Below are 16,926 nucleotides of genomic sequence, written 5' to 3'. Positions count from 1 at the left end.
GTTCAAAGCCACCCAGGTAGAGTATCATAGACAGAACTAACATCCTAGATTTTTTCATTCGCAAACCCCATTTTATTCTATGAGCACATTCTTCTTCTCAAATAATTGCCACTTTCCTCTTTCCTGGAGGAAATTCAACAGTGTAAGATATTTATATTTTTATTTTGGTTCATTCATTGCTGAATTTGTCTTAACTTTTATTCTTATTTTACAGCCTTTTGTTTTCAATAATATTCACCTATTTAAACATGTATTTCAGGGCCTCCCCAGTGGCGCAGCTGTTGAGCGCTGGGTTGTGAAGCTGCCCGCAGCCTCTTCAGTGCCGGTTCTATCCCCAGCGGCCGGGTGAGGGTCCCACATGGCGCGCAGACCTCTCCTGCCGCCCGCTGCTCCCCTCAGCAGTGTACTCCGGTCCCTCTGCCTGCTCTGCTCCCCGCTCTGGCTCTGGTGAATTCTCTCACCCTCCTGCGCTTCTGACTGTACCCAGTGCTTGTATGGTTAAATAAATAAATCTTAAAAATAGAAAAAAAAAATTTTTATGTTAAAATGAAAATGCATGCAGTTTCTAGAGAAATAGAATGTATCTCTACAGAAGAAGTAGTGATATATTGCTCTGTGCAGTGATCTTTTATTACTAGAAATTGTGAGGAAGAAAAAAATCATCACATTTCCTTTCAATCAAACACAGCTAAGCTAGTAAGACACACCAGTCCTATCAATTAACCATCCTGTTATTTTTTTGACCAGAAATGAAATTTAGGGATTCAAAGGATCTCACAGATCAATAATACCAACTTTAGCTTAGGAATGAGAAATCTGAAGTTCAAAGAGGATGTCTTTTAAAAAAAATCACAATACTAACTAGAGCTTGAAGGGGCAACAAGTATTTAATCTTTATTTTTAATTTGATAAATAGGAACACTACCAAAACTACCTAACTCTTACAAATCAGTGTTTCACACCAGCCATAATTTACAACTGTTCTTATTTTGCCATATTTACTTCAAATTTTTTTATTAATAAAGAGTTATGCAGATATAATTGAAATACTTTTCTCCTAATCCCAGTCTGTCTTCCCTCCTTATCAACTCAGAAATAGTCAGCATTAGATATTTTTGTTTGAACCCTTGCAATGTAATTTGTAAAACTGCATATACATATAAAGATATTAATGAAAAATACATTTTCTCTGCTAGTACTGGACATTTAGGGAACTTTCACTAAACCTATTTTGACTTTGCTTGTATATATTTCTTCCTAGAAATATTAAGTAGGAAACTTCTATTAGACAACAAAAAGAAAACAGTTTCAATCTGACACTCCCATTTAAAAAGTGAGAGCATTTAAGTGACTTGTCCAAGTCATATAGCATCAACATCCAATGAGAACCCAAATGTCTTCCACCTGCATCCATCTCCTCAATAACTTTTCATGACTAAACTCCATTTGATTGTCTTTCCTCACATCTTAAGTGCTGTGGCTGTTTTTCTTCATCATTTTTAGAAAGCCACATTTCTCCCCCACATCTCCATTCAGGAAAGAAACAATTCTGGGCTTGAGAAATGTCCAGAAACAATATACTCTTTAACTTCACACTTTGCTCTGAACAGCAGGACAGCCAGGCAGACACCAGACTCACACACCATTATGAATCTGTCAGCAATTAGAATTCTAAACCCCATTTGGTTTTTACTTGCTTCAATCAACTTGTCACTGCAGTGAGGATTATCTAGTTTCTCAGCATAAACATCAACAGAAGTGAGTGCGATGGTTTGAGTCCTTAGCCAAGGCACCACCAGAGAGAATGTTAAATAGTACATTCACAGACAGGAGGGATCTGGGGCCTTAATGGGCCATAATTAGAGGGGGCAGAGCGTAAGCTAGCCTTTGTGTAAGTCCCCAGAATTCTCTCCTCAGGATTGGGAGACATTTTGGGAACTGCAAGGAGACCGCTGTCATCTGCTTCTCCCTTGTCAGCTTCCTGAGCCAGAGGAAATAACAGAAAAGAAGAAAATGTATTCATACAGTGATTCTACTGAGACTCCAAGGAACTTAGGATCATTCTGCCCAACTCCCTCATTAACATATTAGGAAAATGAGATCCAAAGAGGGAAGGCCATGACCAAATTAGAACCTATGACAAACACAGGATCCTGACTCCTATCCAACCACATTTTTTCACACATCCCCTGTCCCCTGCAGACAGTGGGGTGGAAAGGACCTTAGTAATAGGTCGCATTCTTATCTCAAATTCTTTTTTTTTTCAAGATGTATTTATTTATACAAGAACTGGGATACAGGCTAGATGCGAGGGAGGGTGAGAGGATTCACCAGAGACAAAGCGGGGAAAAGAACAGGCAGACTGACAAAATACACTGCTGAGGCGAGACAGGAGAGGTCTGCTGTGCCATGAGGGATTCTCGCTGGCTGGCCAGGATCGAAATCGCACTGCAGAGGTTATGGACAGCTTCACAGTGCTGCGCTCAACCGCCTGTGCCACCAGGGAGGCCTTTACCTCAAATCCTTGCCCAGTGTTACCAACAAAATAAAATATCAAGCAAGCAACATAATGCAATAAGTGCAGCTCAAGCTCATGATGCCAGAGAGTCTCGTTGCACCTGATTCCTAGAGAAGGTAGAGGATATACAAGTAGAAGTTATCTTTTTTTCCTTTCAACAAGCTATTTTTAAATAATTATTCAAGGAATTTGGGATTAGGTGGGTGAAGACAAAGAGAGTTTGACATCTTCTACTACGAGTAATACCTGACATTATATAACTTATTTAATCTTCATGACAAATTTATGAGGTTAGTACTATTATTTTGTTCTTTATCTTGCAAATGAAGAAACTGAAGCACACAGTGTTGAGTGACTTGCTCAAGGTTAGACACATGGTAATGGCAAAAATAAGATCTGGACCCAGATGGTCTGTTTCTAGAATCTCGACTCTCAACCACAAGTTTCATGTTAGTTTAATTTTCACATACCTTGAATAAGCCATATAAACAAAAAAACAGAGGTCAGAGAGAATTAGGTAAGTTGCCTTTGGTTTCAGAGTTAGTGAGAACAAAGCCAGGATTTGAAAAGAGGCAAGCCAGAAGATCTTAGGACTTCTTTATAGGGAAATAGCTAAAATGTGGAAGCATCAAAACATGAAAATCCCACCAGTTCTCCCACCAACTCCAAATTCATATAGTAATTTGTTCCTAGAAACTAAAGTATTACTGAAATTTCTCTTTTCTGGGTAGAGCTTTGTATTTCTTCCTGCTTCTCACTCAATCATGGGATAGGCATCTTCTGACAAATCATTTGGGGCCAACACCCTCAATGTCCAATGCCCACCCTACCTCCTTGCTATGTCCACACTGCTTCCTTCACTTTGATTGTTGTTCCTCTATCATTGAGCACATGTAAAATTCCTACTCATCTCTAAGACCAGTTCAATTACTATCTTTCCTAAAGTTTTTTATTGACATCTTAGAATAAATTGGTTATGCTCCTCTCCATTTCTATCAAGGTATAAAAATCTTATATTTTTAAAAATTACAGAGCCTCCCTGGTGGTGCAGAGGTTAAAGACACAGTGCTATCAATCTATCTCCAGCCACTGCAGCATGAGTTCAATACCCAGCCAGCCAGGGAGCTTCCCTACATGTTGCAGCAGACCTCTCCTGTCTCACCCGTTGCTCCCCTCAGCAGAGTATTTCAGTCAATCGCCTGTTCTGCTCCCCAATCTCTCTGGTGAATCCTCTCACCCCCTGCACCTCTGACCTACACCCCAGTTCTTGTATTCATAAATAAATAAATATTAAAAAAAGATATCCCATTCTGTCTAATTCTAGAGTCAGGGGTAGAAGGACGTGGAGGTTGGCTCTCCTACTATGCTGGTAACCTCACCAAGCCTTTATCATATTGCCTATCCTTGTACCTCAGAGATCCAGGGAGAGCAACTGCACAGTTGGTAGTCCCCATGGCTTACTGTAGGTATGTGTGTGCATCCACATACTTATTTATGACTATGATATTTATACAAGGTGATTTGGAGAAGGAGGAAAGCAAATATTAAAAAAAAATATGAATATTATAGGACAATTTCTTTGGCACTTCTAGGTCAGTCTCCAATGTTAAAACAAAAGACTAAGCAATTAGCTGGATGATTGCCTTAAGCACCTACTTTTATAAAATTTATTTTAATTATCTTCACAAAATTACTTGGTGTCAGGAATACTGCTTTTAAAATGGTTTAATATAAATAAATACAGAGCAGGAAGTCAGTTATTACTTTCTTGGTAATGACCCCAAATCATTTTGGTCCTCTTTTTGCCAATCTGTGGGATGATGATGGTAAATCTCATGATTTCTAGGATTCCCTCCAGCACTATATGCCTATGATACAATAATTTTATTCACTAGATCAATTCTTCCCTCTACAGAGACATTCATATTCCCTATTGTTATAGCCCTAACATTTAAAAAATGCCAAAGTGATAAAAGATAAGTTGAAGCAACCTGAGGAAAATGAGGTGTTCTATTTGAAGGAAGGAAGCCAAAAATTCTGGAGGGACATGATATGTATGATGTGTGAAATGAAGGTTAGGGGTTTAATGAGCTTGAGGCGTGAAAAACCCAAGCTTCAGGGCCACATTCCCTGGCAGTGCTGAGCAAGGCATGTTTCCATGCCCTCTGTGGTTGAGTTCTATTTTAGAATGTACTCAGGATTAAATCCTCTAACACAGCTGTGCCTGTCTGTTATATTTCAGACCTGGATCTCCATTCAAATAAATGATTCTTGGTCTGCTCTTGACAGACCTGAAGAAAAACCAGTGAGAGGAAGACAGACCGAGAAAGTGTCAGTGAGGTGATTGATAGCAAAAGAGGTGGACTTTAACCATATGAGCCAGGAAAGGTCATCTATTCTATGAAGATCAGAGGCAAATAGAATGGGGACATATCTATCGACAGCCCCACGTACCAAGAAACGTTTCATTCAGCATTTGAGAGCACCTTTGTCATTAACACTCCTTTCCAGTTACCACAAACCTCTTGAGACCTTAACCGAGGAGAAAAATGAGAGCACAGATTAGTAGTTCTACCATGTTCCCACCCTTTTTCTTCTGGAATCCCTATTGGGGCCCAAAGCACAGAATTGTCAAGTCCTGCCCTGAATGCTTTGGTTAAGTGGAAGCCCAGCCCAACTCAGGAAGCTGTGTCAGGGTTGGGTTAAGCTCTCCAGCTGCTGGGAGGGCAGAAGTGGTCCCCGTGGAAATAAGTCCCTCATCAATCATTTAGTGACTCATAAGAGATCACTGGGATTCAGAGGGCTCTAGAGTCCCTGGAAAGACTACACCTTTTCCTTGAAAAGAGCTGTCTGACCATGTTCTTAAAAAACAAGGCAGCCACTTCAAAACAGAGTGGAATGGCTAGGGTTGTTCTGTCGCCTGAATTTAGACCAAGATGCTATGTATTCAGAGTCCCTGGCAGCAGGGAGTACTCTTACCATGTGGATTCTGCTATTGCAGCCAGTTTTATTTCCTACAATTTGATGTTAGCAGAAGAACTTTGGGTGTTCTGTAATCAAAACTCTCATTTTTTAAAGGTATCACTGAGGGGTCAAGGGATGAAAAAATTGTACCAGTACTAAATAGGAAATCAGTGGGAGATCCAAGTGAGAATCTAGGTCTTGCATTCTAAATCTGTTACTCCTTTCATAATCCTGGGGTCAGAGTGGATTTTACTGTGAAGTTTATGAAGATTAAGTTTCAAACTACCTCCTTTTTATGGGTCCCTTCTGATGCCATGAAAGGGGTCTTAGGAAGATATTTCTGTGGTTATTTTTCTTTTTCTTTTTTTTTTTAATATTTTAGCTGCACAGGAGCATTTGGGAAATCTAAGCTAATATTTAGTTGGGGGTTAGTAGGATATAATTATACAGTTCCCAGTTATTTTCATAAGTAACTAAGTCATTGCTTATCTTATTGTAGGACTGATCTCCAAAAACACTTCTACAACCAACTAACACCAAAAGAAAGTCATAGCCAAATTTCAGTTCTGTGGAGATGTGAGGTAGTCTGGCACAATTTTACCAATTACCAAACCTCATTATCTCATGTTGTAAGAAAATTGAGACAATTTTCATTATCAGTAATAAATTGTGAAGTTGAATAAAACTTTTGTAAACTACCAATAATAATTTTATAAAATCAACTGAAGAAAAAATGAATTATTTTTCCATTTTCTTCACAGAAAAAGTTATAATCAAAAATATATTGCCATGGGAAGCTGTGACCAACCAATTTACAATCAACAATGGGTATAAACATGGTATTATATAGATGAGTTCATTAATAAAGATATGTTAATTTCTGGATAGTTTGTAGCATTTGTTGGGACCTTAATATCTGTAATTTTTATAATAGATTGAGCTATATTTTATCTTTCAAAATATTTATTTTGGAGCTTAATGTTGCATTTATAACATCATATTCTTTTTTCTTAAAGAGTCCCCCTGTTGTATAATCTTCATTTAACTTGGATCTGCCACCTACTTGATTTACCTATTTAATAAGCTTACGTTAATCACAGGATTGTCAAAAGTGACTGTGCTATTCGGGGTGGAATTTGTAGTTCAGGAGCCTATCTTTACTATGTAGCCACTGGAGCTCTACCCTCATTGGAATTTAGGAACTTAGAAGAGTGTTCAGAGTTTTTTGTTTTGTGCATGGAAACACATCCCCAGTGACAAGAATTGGGTCAATTCTTTGGCTCGTAACAGGAACAAAGTTTAACAGTATTTCATCATTATGCTTTAGTTTTATGTTTGTAAACCTAGCTCCTAAGCAACAAAACTCCTTAACCTCATTTACTAAATTCAAATCATCTTCTGAATATGCAAATTTATGAGCTATACCCGAAGCACAGTTTGTTCTAGCCCATTTTACAGAAGGGATTCAAACATTGTAATGAATTATTGAAATTTTAACTACTCGATTCCATCTCTGATTCATTCTCTACTTAAAGAGTTGTGTCAATGAAATACCATAGTCCAGACACTAGCACATGAGAGTTTGATAAAAGTTAGTTTAATGTTGGAGGATCCTTTACGCATAGGTAAGCATTTGCCAGCTTGGTTTCATGAAGCACCAGATGCCTGAAGGTATTTTTGTAGTTCCTTGAAAGAAAATGTGGTCACAGTACACAAGCTTCAAATTTCTCTGCTCCAACATAAACCACGGATTATAAACCTGAAGCAGGAAACCCAGCCCATTACTTTTTTTTAAAGATTTATTTTTTATGCATACAAGAGCTGGGGTACAGGCCAGAGGTGTGGGGGCAGGGTGAGAAGATTCACTAGAGACAGAGTGGGGAACAGAACAGGCAGATTGACTGAAATAAACTGCAGAGGGGAGCAGCGGGCGAGAAAAGACAGGAGAGGTCTGCCTCACCATGTGGGTTTCTCTCTGGCCGGCAGGGGATCAAATTCATGCCACAGAGGCTGTGGATTGCTTCATAGTGCGGTCCTTAACCCCTTGCACCACCAGGGAGACCCCACATTACTTTTTGCAAACTTGCATGTTTCAGAAATCTAACTGAGGATAGATTTATGAGGTGATACATCATGAGAAACTTAACTGACTTTTAATTTACCCATTTTTTTGTTATAAAACCCTGGTCAAGTCATTCTGTTTTTCCATTTTTATTTCTTTTTTTTTTTTAAGATTTATTTTATTTATACAAGAACCAGGGTACAGGCCAGATGCGCAGGAGGGTGAGAGGATTCACCAGAGACAGAGTGGGGAATAGAACAGGCAGACTGATAAAATACACTGTTGAGGGGAGCAGCGGGCAAGACAGGAGAGGTCTGCTGTGCTATGTGGGACCCTGGCCAGCCAGCCGGGATGGAACTGGTGCTGCAGAGGCTGCAGACAGCTTCACAGGGCTGCCCTCAACCGCCTGTGCCACCAGGGAGGCCCTCCATCTTTCTTTCTTTCTTTTTTTTTTTTTAAAGATTTATTTTTATTTATTTATTTATACAAGCACTGAGTACAGTCAGAAGCACGGGAGGGTGAGAGAATTCACCAGAGCCAGAGCGGGGAGCAGAGCAGGCAGAAGGACCGAAGTACACTGCTGAGGGGAGCAGTGGGCGGCAGGAGGGGTCTGCGCGCCATGTGGGACCCTCCTCTGGTGGCCGGAGAGCAGCCGGGGATCGAACCGGCCTTGCAGAGGCTGCGGGCAGCCCCGCAACCCAGCGCTCAACCGCTGCGCCACCGGGGAGGCCCCATGTTTATTTCTTTACCTGCAGAACAAGGATATTAATAACTTATGATCCTATGAGAAAATTACAAATAGTGGACTAGATGATAAATTTGAGGACATATAGATTTGAGATATTATTTTTCCACCAGCAAAATAAGATAGAGAACGAAAGGAGACCAGCAGATAATGTCTCACATTACTCCTCCCAAAAGTCACATTACTACTTTCTTCACAGTTGTGGATTCAGGGCCTCCCCTGGTGGCGCAGCAGTTGAGCGCTGGGCTGCAAAACTGCCCGCAGTCTCTGCAGTGCTGGTTGGATCCCTGGCCAGCCCGCGAGGGTCCCACATGGCGCGCAGACCTCTCCTGCCGCCCGCTGCGCCCCTCCGCAGTGTGTTCCGGTCCTTCTGCCTGTTCTGTTCCCGCTCTGGCTCTGGTGGTGAATTCTCTCACCCTCCAGCGCTTCTGACTGTACCCAGTGTTTGTAGTAATAAATAAAAAAAAAAAAAAAAAAAAAGAATTGTTGATTCAGACAACACCAAGCACTTATTATGACTCCAGAACAGAATGTAAATGTTTATAACTTGGATAACGTAGAAGTAATTACATTATACATATTTAACAAAAGAAGAGATGGAAGAGTCACTGGAGAAAAACTGGGGTTACCTCACTAACATCTTTATTTTCATGGAAGGGAGATGAAATAGAAACTAAAGTTGATAGAGACATGAAAGTGAAAGTATATTTAAGTAACAAATATAATCAATAGAAAAATGAGCACAATAAACATTTAATGAAGAAAGGGAATGAAATATAGTGTATGTGAACTAAATATGGTTTGTTCCTAAAAAAGAAGCTCATAGTTAACATTTAACGTTGATAAAGTGATACATAAAAAAAAACATAAACATTTTTCAGAACTCTGAAGATAACTAACATCAGAATACAAAAGGATGGCTCAAGATAATTTTCCACTTAGCTAGAAGTAGCAAGGTATGAGTTATGAAGCCGTTGGTTTCCAATACGAGTGCTTCTGTATCATTTGATTGTCTTACCATTTTATAAAACATGGAAGGGAAAAAAAGCAAACAACTCAAAAAGACAGGTCTTCTTATTTATCTTTAATGGCATCAAGATAACCTGTTATTCAATATTTTTCTTTTTAAGAATTTTATTCTCAGCTATCTCTTTCTTTCATTCTACACCTGTGTTATTTGACATGATAGCAACCATACTAAAAAGTGACTTTATGAAATTAAATTAATTTAATAAAATAAAAATGTTGAGGTCCTAGGTCTCAATCTGCCATTTTTCATGGCTAGTAGGTACTGTGTGGAACAACATAAAATCATGGAATTTTCCATTGTTTTTGAAGTTTTTATTCCCTCATTCTAAGCAAACTCATCCACACTTAAGGTTTTTACTACCATTCATTCTTGGATGACTCCCTAATCTTTACCTCTAGCTGAAGATCCTGTCTTCTGAGCAACATGTCATCAAGGCACATGTTAATCAGACAAAAATATTTTCATTTATGTTCTCCAGTCCAGATTTGATTGGATACTGTGACTGTATTCAGATTCAAACATGCTGCATCTCCCATGAATGTCATTTTTATTTCCTACATTCTCTACCTTTGTAGTTGGAACCATCATCTGCAATGGCCTGAAATCAGAAGACTGTTCTCTACAGCTTGTAGCTCACTCATCTGAAGCTGATATCCAGTTGAACCTCAGCTTATCACTTCCTCCTGGCACTTTCTTTTTGCCAGAGCATCTACCAGGTCATCACGTTCTACTTTCTATAGGGCTAGCCTACTGAGCTTGCTTATGCTCACTGATCTCTATTCTAAAACCCACACACTTCTGATTGGCAACCTGCTAGTTTTCTATATGATTTTTTAAAATCATCATTCAGCTAGTTTTCTTATGATTTTTTTAACCCAGCAAAATGCTATTCCCTACTTTCTGTAGTTATGACACATTCTGAGTGTTGCTATGTGTTTTTGATGTAACCACAACAAAGTTAGGAAATAAAGACTTTGATAAAATGAAAATACTATTTCTTTCTAAGTTTAGGGAGAAAGCCTAATTTGGTCTTCTGTTTGACCACAAAAAGTCAGTGGTTTCACAGAAGCTTAAGCCTATGTTACTGAAATGAGTTGAAATTAAAATGCCTATAGCATCTGTATCATAAAACACATTTACTAATTGCCTAGTATTTGTAAGTGTCTATGCTAAAGGAGAAATCGGGATACCTTTGAGGAGCTCATAGTCAATGAGGGAGAAATAGCTTAACAGTTATAGTTAACGTAAGTTAGATTGTGGATCCAGTGGTTTGACTAGCTCAGATCTGGTCCAACCTTGTCCTAATGGACATTTGGTACTACAAAAATTAGAAAGATAAATATTGAAATTCTCAGATTCTTTGGTAACTAGATTCTGAATGTGAGAAAGTTCTACCTCAATCAATGAGCACACAATCTTCATCAGATTTCATAGCTTTCTTGTACTTCACATTCCTCATTATATTCTTGAGTTTGTGAGAATTCATTAGTATAGTGAATGCAAAGAACTTAGCTCACTGCCTATGAACACTCAATAAATTCATGCAGTTAATTTTAAGAAAAAATGAAGTAATACCCTTCCAGTGCACTGTTCCAGGATAAGTAAGGAGAAAGAGGGTAGAATGTGTCACATTCATTTTGTTGGTCAGATCTAGCAGATGCATTGTGGCACTGGAGCCAGCAATTCTAGTGGAAACTTCTGATCCTTGGGTCCTCTCTAAGACTGAGTGGTCCTGGCACCTGCTATCGGGATAGCAACTTCTTATTGCCTAGATTCTTCTGTATGGCAGAGGTAATGGATCTTACTTTGAAGAAATATTGCTGTGTGGTTCCTTAACTCTAGTCACTTTCAGAGTTCTACTTAGGGTTTGTGCCTCCAGTCTTTCTAATGAAGTATAAGGACTCAATTCCATATATTAAAACATGCTATTTTAAAATAGAAAATATGTTTTAAAAATGAAATGGGTTTTATTATGTGAAACCAAACCCAATCTGATATAGACAGAATGGACAAAGGGTATCATGTCTCTACTATTAGCAAGCTATGGTGGTTTTGTGATTTATGAATGACAGTAATAGACCAATCACTACTTCAGATCTTAGGTTTTTTCAGTTATAAAATGGAAAGCAGCTCTGAAGAAGGACATGGAAATGACATTCTTCTTATTCTGCCTACTAGGAAGAATTTCCTTCACCACTATTTTGCAGGACCATCATGGACAGCTCTCAGATAATCAGCATATCATACTGAGCCTTCTATAAATCAAGTCTTATTTCCTAAGTCCATTCATTTTCCCTAAAACTTCCATGAAGCCATAGACATGGGTTGAAAGAGAAAAAAAAAAATTGTAGTAGGAATAGGTGTCACGGTTCTTTGGGAAACTTTTTCAATAATCTTGCTTGTGCCCTCAAAACTGAGATTATCTGTGTATGTATTTCCTCCAGTGTGTGATAGAATGCTGCTGTGCATTTCTAATTTTATAACTTGATGTTTCAGACAATAATCAGTTCATTATAGGCAGCTGAGTTTGTATTGCATTTTGATGTTATATGGGCAAGAACTTAGTCTTTACTAGGGCCCAATAGAAAAACAAAAGACATTTCTCAATATGATAACTGTTTTCCAAAGAGGATGGCATATCTTTGCTTAATGTCCTAAGATCTTGGACTTTGATTCACCAAGAAAAATGACCTCAGGTTCTATATAGTATCTCTATTGCCACAGATACTTCACACACAATGAATCTTCAGGTAACATAGCCCAAGTGGTGAAGTATCTTATACAACAGACTGGACCTGTTCAGTTCCTTCTTTTGTTCTGGATCCCACTCAAAACTGTTAATTTTATGATTACTTGGCCAGTTGGTTCAAATAACACACCCCGGTGACATATATGTGGAACTTTCTCAGTCATAGAAGAGTAGGAATTTGTCATTTCCTTTACTCGTGTCTTGACATATCTTAGACAACTAGTTCCCTAGAAAAGTCACCAATGTGACTTTAGAATGACAAAAATCCTGAGAATTGGGGAATATATTTTTATGCATGTCAGACAAGTGTTAGAATAGATACTACTTCCTATTCACCCAGTTACATGAATATATTACCATTGAAAAAGACAAATGTAGCTTCTTATGGAATGGAGAGATGATCAAGTTCCTTGTTGACTCGAATATGACATAGGTTTGGAAGGTTGATAGAACCCTGAGTGTATTTCTGGTCTTGATGGCTGAAAATAAACTGGTAAAAATTAAAAAAAAAATCAATTACACTTACTAGATAGATTACTGTATATGCATCAGGTGCCAGAGAATATAATGTTTTGCTTAAGCAACAAAACTACATCTGATTAATAGCTGCAGTTTACATTAGCACCTTACTAAGTGTTCAGTACTCCATGCTCATTCTGCAATTTTTCTAGATGTCTAACCAAATTCAGTCTTTTAAAAAGAAGTTAATAGTGTGATTACTGAGAAAGTTAGTATCTCCCCAAATAATTATAAAAAAATTGCCAGTTTGTACCAATACAGCGCTGGAGAGCATGTATGGAAACTAATCCAAAGAGTATTAAATCTGGGTGGAAGAGTGTTGGGGTCAACAGAATTTATTGATAAGAGTGAACCAAACTGAGATTCTGGATTCAGTGTTCTTGAACCACTGAACTATTAGAATAATTCTAATAGTTTTCCTGATCAATTGACTAAAACATGAACCCAAATGAGATATATGAAGCTGAAATTTTAGAAGGTATCCAAAAGCTTAGGGAGACCAGGATGATAATATGCATTTAAAGACTTCTCACCTACCTTCTAACTATGTCCCCTAAGGAAATCCAGAGACACTTCTTTCACCAATGCCATGAGAAATACATTCTTTTTTTGGTGGGTGGGAGGGTAAAGAGAGGATCTTAATATTCTGAAACAGCTCCATTGTGGTTATTGTCTGCAGTGGGGCAGAGAATACTAAGTTGACTGAGAATAATGGTATCCAGGGGTGACAGATGCTGATCCAAGTCAGACTTCAGTTCACATCTGCTTCTACACTTCAAATAATACTTGAATGGGCTGCCCATCTATTTTTGTTCTAGAGACAAAACAATCAACTAACCAATACCCAAGATCTCTGTGGATCAACCATTCTGATTAAGGCTTTGACTCAACTGTTCATGGTGATAACCATGACACCTTGTCTTCCAGGCTGAAGAAAAAAAAAAAAAACATTGAAAATTAATATTGGATTTAGATACTATAGAAGAAAAAAAATGGCATTGACTCAGGCAGAACTACAAGATAAAATGTTATACAGAAAAAAATACTTTAGGGGGAAAATAACAAATAAATTTAAATGTTGAAAAAGAAAGCATTGATTACTAGGACTAATACACTACTAGAGATTACTGAGTATGAATAACTCATACTAAAATGATTTCATTTGTTCTTTGAATATGCAAAAAAATTTATAGAATATTGAAGCTAACTATAAACTGCATGTGAGCAAATAATATGATAAAGAAAACTTGGATTTCATTAATGAAAATTTATTGGCAGATGACAAGAATCTACTTTCTAATGTGCACTAGTCAGTCTATATTTGAACTCCTGTGCCATGTTGAATACAATGTTTTTTGTGTTTTTTTGTTTTTTTAAGATTTATTTATTTATTTATTTATGCAAGCACTGGGTACAGTCAGAAGCGTGGGAGGGTGAGAGAATTCACCAGAGGCAGAGTGGGGAGCAGAGCAGGCAGAAGGACCGAAGTACACTGCTGAGGGGAGCAGTGGGTGGCAGGAGAGGTCTGAGCACCATGTGGGACCCTCCTCTGGTGGCCTGGAGCAGCTGGGAATCGAACCAGCCCTGCAGAGGCTGTGGGCAGCTTCGCAACCCAGCGCTCAACCATTGTGCCACTGGGGAGACCCTGAATACAATGTTTTTAAAGATTTATTTTTTATTATTTTTCTTTCTTTTCTTTTTTATATTTTATTTTTTTACATCATTGTTCATTTTTAAACAATATTTGCTTCTCCCCACCAAAGATTTATTTTTTTTTTAATTTTTTATGCATACAAGAACTGGGGTATAAGCCAGAGGTGTGGGGGGTAAGAATATTCAGCAGAGACAGAGTGGGGAGTAGAACTGCTGAGGGGAATAGCAAGCAAAACAGGAGAGGTTTGCTGTGCTCTGTGGGTTAGCTCCCTGACCAGGGATCAAACTTATGCTGCAGGGGCTGGTGATAGCTTGACAGTGCTGAGACTTTAACCCCTGCAACACCAGGGAGGCCTGAATATAATTTTTTAAGAAGTGTTAGCCAGGGCCTCCCCGGTGGCGCAGCGGTTGAGCGCTGGGTTGCGAAGCTGCCCGCGACCTCTGAGGCGCCGGTTCGATCCCCAGCTTCTCCCCTGCCACTGGAGGAGGGTCCCACATGGCGCGTAGACCTCTCCTGCCGCCCGCTGCTCCCCTCAGCAGTGTACTTCAGTCCTTCTGCCTGCTCTGCTCCTCGCTCTGGCTCTGGTGAATTCTCTTACCCTCCCGCTCTTCTGACTGTACCCAGTGCATGTATAAACAAAACAAACAAACAAACAAATAAATAAATAAATAAAACATGCCTCTATTAAAAAAAAAAAAAATTTACAAAAAAAAAAAAAAAAAAGAAGTGTTAGCCAAACAGAATGGTCCTGTATATAAGAGATTATTTCAATAAGGATCCTGGATAATCCATTATGTAAAGAATGATTTTAGTAGTTGGGCAGCTTTGTGTCAATAAGAAAAACATAACTATTTTCTTGTGTGAGCAACAATTTACCTTTATTTAAAGAGTGATCTTGTGAAACAGGAAGTGGATGCATTTAGAGAATCCTCAAAATAAGATCTAGTAACAAGGATAATTTTCCATTGAAGTATTTATAAAATATTGGGTGCAATATTCAGAAAAACTATGCTAGCTGTGCTGCTTAGCAGTAGAATTAGCAGCTATGGAAAGAAAACAAGGGTTTCTACATTCTGAGAAGGTTGCTACAGAAGTTGAATCTGTATCTGCGGTGTGCATTTGGTTGAGTGCATTCCTGCAAGAGGTAGGAGGCTAAATTAGATGACCTTTAAAGTCCCTTCCCATCTCAGTTTCAATGCTTCCATAAAGAGTCTTAAAGGGATTTCTGAGATGCATGGGGCAGGCATAATGGACAGGATCTGAGTGGCAAGTTGGTGCTTCAGATCCCAGTGTATCCTCATCCATAATTTAGTGTCATGACCCCTCATATCTGCATTAAAACACAAGAGTTCATTGAACCTGACCTGCTGTTTTCTCACCACAAATTGGCTTAGGATACAAAATTCAGAGGCATGCTTTTTCCATATTATTGATGGAGATATGTAGAAAGTGCAGTGGGCCAGCAATAGGAAATTGGGAGGTTTAGAGTCTAATCCCAGCACTTCCCCAAAAAATCATCTGCTCTTTGAGTAATTTTTTGCAAATTCCACTTGGCTTTACTGAAAAAGGGGAGTTGTAAGATATTTACTAAGACCTTTAAAAAAAATGGGTGTAATATAGCTCATTAGATATAAGATCTAGACTTAAAAGCAACCTCATGACTTCACCTCTCATATTTCACATTGATTTCAGTCCAGAAATGAAATAGAGCTCACTCTTTTTTTTGTATTGGGGTTGAGGCTAAAGAAAGGGTTTAGAAGAGGATAGATACCATATTTCCTCCTTATGGCTACAGAATTATTCTTAGGAGTTGCCATAATAGAGAGGTTTAAAGTAAGTACTGATCCATGCTCAGTTACCATCAAGGTCTCAGAGTTCATCCTCTGCCTCTGAGGAACTGGTATCTCCAAGGAAATCAGGAGGTCTGGCCCTAACTGCCTTAGGAGCACGTTGTGGGAGGTGCAGACCTAGGGTGAGTTTACACATCAGTGACTAAAGTTTCCTGCCACTAAGCAAAGAAGTCACTCATGAGCAGCGTCCCTAAACCACAGCTACAGGATGTGGGCACAAACCCTTGTATAATTGTTGGCTAAGAGCCAATGAGCATTCATCCTTGTGCAAATACTTGGGCTTTTTTTTGTTGTCAACCTTTGAAAACCACAGGCATTAGTCTCTCTCTTTCTTCCCGTTGGCACGAGTCATCTGCTATTCTCTTACTTGGTCTCTTCTGTGTAAAGAATTTCTGAGGAGCTTTTAAGCCTAAATTTAATACTTTTGCCCTCCCCTCTCCTGCCCCACAAAATGCCAGGCAGAGCTAAAGCTGCTTTACAAAATAGCTGCTGGCTCTGCTGGTTTCCGCAGATTTGTTTGGGCTTCTCGATCAGATAGGAAATCAGAGAACTCTATGAGTGACCTTAGCCTTTAAGAAAACACAGGTAATTTTTGGAAATCCCCCCTAAGCAATGGTGATCTATTGTTTTCTTACCTCAGAAATAACCCAGCAACTACGATGCACTGATTTAGATGTTACGCATTTCCCTGGGCATGGAGATATATGGAATGAGCTGTGGGCCAGGAATAGGAAATTGGAAGCTTTACAAACTAGTCCTAATACTATCAAAAAATCACCATCTGCTTTTTGAACAATTTCTTTGCAGTTTCTAGGTCTTTGCTTCATGTTCTGTG

General features: G+C 38.8%; 1 long non-coding RNA gene across 1 annotated transcript in view; it reads right to left on the bottom strand.

The window, feature by feature from the left end:
• Window positions 1-13,273, bottom strand: part of LOC129146824 (uncharacterized) — a 152,435-nt gene extending 139,162 nt beyond the window's left edge. Inside the window, exons 1-2 of the long non-coding RNA XR_008554088.1 lie at window positions 13,125-13,273; window positions 12,426-12,558 (exon numbers count right to left, since the gene is read on the bottom strand). This is a non-coding gene — a long non-coding RNA (uncharacterized LOC129146824). The remainder of the gene's footprint in view (window positions 1-12,425; window positions 12,559-13,124) is intronic.
• Window positions 13,274-16,926: the final 3,653 nt, after the last annotated feature.

Source organism: Talpa occidentalis, unplaced genomic scaffold (genome assembly GCF_014898055.3).
Source record: "Talpa occidentalis isolate TD23 unplaced genomic scaffold, MPIMG_talOcc4v2.1 talOcc4.4, whole genome shotgun sequence".
Lineage (NCBI taxonomy): Eukaryota > Metazoa > Chordata > Mammalia > Eulipotyphla > Talpidae > Talpa > Talpa occidentalis.
The sequence above is the reverse complement of the archived record's forward strand: the minus strand, read 5'-3'. Positions and strand labels throughout refer to the sequence as shown.